Raw genomic sequence first — 3,991 nt, forward strand, 5'->3', positions numbered from 1 at the left:
AAGTGAGTCTATGAGCAGACAGTTGTTGGGTATGGATTGAAAAACATAATTAATGGAGAACCTATGTTAATTATTTGATTGTACTAAATGAATTTGCAGTGGCTATGACAGCTCACAAACAGCATAGGAGTCGTGTTGCCACCGGGCCTAACTGTTGGCTGTAATATCGGAGGGGACTGATGGTCTCGATGCCTTCAGGTAAAAACCCCTAAGGCATTTTCATTTTGTTCATGAACAAAAACAGAAACGGGGAGGCTCTAGTTAGAACTCCCTAGACTCTCCTCAATATTTCAAAAGAGGAGGAGGCTTCTCAGGCCACTGCAGGAGTTCAAAGTGGTCAGCTTTTAGGAGGCAATACAGAGGCTGAGCCATGGCAGAGAAATTTGGGATCCATTATCTAGTGTCCTGTTAATCTCAAGAACTCAGAGACTTGTCTTTTGGTCATGGGAACAGGAAAAGCCGAGACTGATTTTATTCTTTGGGGATCAAGTGAAAGACCCTGTCCTGAAATTAGAGGTCCTAAATATTTCACCTGTGAGAGAGAAAGTTGTAGCTTCTCTTTTGAAGCTTTATGGCTTTTAGTGGCTAATTTCCTTAATAGACAGTGGCTGTCCTCTATGGAGGCCTTTAATGTAAAAGAACAAGGTAGTAAGTCATCCACATATGGCATGAGAACAGACTGTGAAGGAAATGCCAAATATGCTATGTCTGTTTTTAAGACTTGGGAGAAGTATTTGGGACTATCAGCATACCCCAGAGGCATTACTGTCCAGGTACAGTATGTTGTCTTTTCCGTGTTAAGGCAAAAGATACCGGCTACCTGGATCAACCAGAATGATTAAAAAAAAAAAAAAAAGCAATGCAGAGGTCAACCACAGTGAAAACCTGACTACCTGGTAGTATGGCTGCTAGTAATATAAGCGGGCTAGGTACGACAAGATGATGGGGTATTAAAATGTTATTGATGGCTCTTAAGCCCAGGACAATCTCCATCTCTGGTTATTAGGTTTTTGAACCCATAGGATGGGGGTATTACATAGGCTAGTGCATGGAATGATTAGTCCCTGTTGGAGGTAGTCCTCAATAATTGGTGTGATTCCCTGAATGGCTTCCTGGCATAAGGGAATCAAATTGTTTAATGTTTGGAAGTCTTTTTGTTTCATCTATTTGTGTGTTAATTGGTTGTACTGAATGAAAACAGCCAATCTCTGTGGTGCATTCGGACCATAAGTTTTCCAAGTAGAGAGGTTAGTAGGCCTTGAAATGTTTCACTAGGTGATATTTTCCCTTTATTTTCAAGAACTGAAAATAGAGATGGACAGTTCATTGAGTTCCTCAAGGTTTCCCTCTATAGTATTTTTCCCAGTAGTAATTGCATTTCCCCCTTTTGGAAGGAAGAAATGTGAGATTTGCGGGCTTCCAGAAAATCTCAGCCAACTAAATCAATGAGAGCTGAAGGGACTAGAAGACTGATAAGCGCTTTGGAGTTCCCCAAGTCAAAAGGCTGTGTGGAGACGGCCTCTTTCACTGCAGTTGGGGACTCATCTTGTCTATGCAAAGATCTGCTGGGCCAGTGGAACATAGTCTTTTGGATACAGATCCCTGGTCAGTGATCCCACACAGTCCCAGTACCCTCCTTGGGTCTTCTCCAGGTCCATCTGAGTTGGAAAGCCCCATCAACCTTGGAGTCCTCATGAGACTAATGGCAAGCCTGGGCCCAGAGTGTCTTCTGGTGCTGGGACAACTGCAGTGATCACAGCCTAAGGAAACACATCAGTCAGTCTGCTTAGAATCCCTGGAAAGCCCTCTGAAAAAGGACAGGCACAGATAAACCCATACTGTGAGAACTAAAATAAATACCTAATCCCTCAATGTGCAGACATCATTGCATTTACACAGACATCAAGAGCATTCAGGGAAATAGGACCTCACCAAACAGACAAAATAAGGTGCCTGAGACTGACCCTAAAGTGATGGAGATGTGTAATCTCTCAGACAAAAATTCAAAATAGCTGTTTTAAGGAAGTTCAGTGAACTTCAAGAAAACACTGAGAATCAATTCAGAAATTTATCAGAGAAATTTAACAGAGATTGAAACAATAAATACAAAAATTAAACAGAAATCCTGGAGCCACAAATTACAATAAATGAAATTAAAAATGCAATAGAGAGCATCAACAGCAGAATTGATCTAACAGAAGAATCAGTGAACTTGAAGACAGACTATTTGAAAATATAGTCAGAGGAGAAAATAGAAAAGAAATGAAAAGGAACGAACAAAGCATATGGGAGCTATCAGACAACATTAGTATTTTCTAGGATGTTGTGATTGGCAGTTTTGCAGTTTGGCCCAGTTCAAGGGTTCAAGGCAAGTTCTTGATTTTTTTGTGTGGAAGTTTGTAGGACATGCAGGCAATCCTTCTTAAAATGACTTTGCACAGCCACATGGTGTGATGGAATAGTTACACATTCAGGATTCTGAAGATGGAGGTTCAAATTCTAGCTAACCCACTTCTCCAACCTTGTGACCATTATTTTACCTTTCCAATCAATTTCCTTATCTGTGAAAGAGGAATGATGGTAATATATCACAGATTTTGATAAGAATTAAACAAGACAAAGTATTGGAAAGTACTGAGATTATTAGAGGTTATACAACTGTTTGTCGTATATCTGTTACATAAAATACATATGTGTTATAACCATTTTTATATATAAATAATGAAAATTAGAATATACACACGTTTAATACATGGTAAGTGTATGTTAGAATGTATTAGATATGTTTGCTTTGCACAAGTTTTTCAATTCCTTCTTAATAATACATGTAATCACATATATTTCCAAAACAAGCTACCTCTTCGTCATTACTTGTAATTCTGCCTGCCAGTTTTTCAGCTGCTTTTTCCCCTTTATAATATTTTGTGGGCTTTCTGTTAAGGCAGTAGGATTTGTAACCAAATGCTCACAGATTCGCATTCCTTTTTCAACAGGTGGGAGCACTCAGTCCTGGGATTCCAGGAGTGTTTTTAGTAGCCAATGAGTCTCATTAAAACCTGAAGGTCTTCTTCCAAGCTGGGCACTCAGCTGCCTTTTTCTATTTTTGGAAGGACCACAGAAAATCGCCTGTCAAAAGTTTAAAACTTTCCACCGTCTATAAATAGGGTGATTTATCCCTTGTAAAATATAACCTGGTTTGATTACATATAACCTCATTCTGACATAGCCTTCAGTTTTTTAAAAAATTGCAGCTGTCTTGCTATATGATGTCCCATTGCATATTTCATTTGTATTATTAGGCTATAAATCAGTATCAAAACAGAGAGATGCTCTTAAGAGAGACACTTTTTAAGAGTGTTCTAAGAAAAAAGGCATTGCCTTTGTATAGTTACGCCCGTGACCCCAGCACTTTGGGAGGCCGAGACAGGTGGATCACCTGAGGTCAGGAATTCGAGACCAGCTTGACCAACATGGAGAAACCCTGTCTCTACTAAAAAATACAAAATTAGCAGGGCGTGGTGGCACATGCCTGTAATCCCAGCTACTCGGGAGGCTGAGGCAGGAAAATCACTTGAACCCAGAAGGTGGAGGTTGCGGGGAGCCAAGATCCCACCAGTGCACTTCAGCCTAGGCAACACGAGTGAAACGCCATCTCAAAAAAAAAAAAAAAAAAAAGAACATGTAATAAGAATGCAATTAATGAAGTTTCCATCGAAGACAATTTAATTGCCACTGCATCCCAGGCTGGGCGACAGAACGGACCCTGTCTCAAAACAAAAAGAATTCTTCCTTTTAGTAAAGGTTATGTTTTTGGTAAAGGTTATTATTCATGGGTGCTGACTAAACAAGACTCAAGGGTGTAATAAGAAAAGCAGCTTTTCTGAATTTAGTCTTTTTTTTTTTTTGAGATGGAGTTTCGCTCTTGTTACCCAGGCTGGAGTGCAATGGCGCGATCTCGGCTCACGGCAACCTCCGCCTCCTGGGTTCAGGC

This window comes from Cebus imitator, unplaced genomic scaffold, assembly GCF_001604975.1.
Source record: "Cebus imitator isolate Cc_AM_T3 unplaced genomic scaffold, Cebus_imitator-1.0 Scaffold33, whole genome shotgun sequence".
Taxonomy (NCBI): domain Eukaryota; kingdom Metazoa; phylum Chordata; class Mammalia; order Primates; family Cebidae; genus Cebus; species Cebus imitator.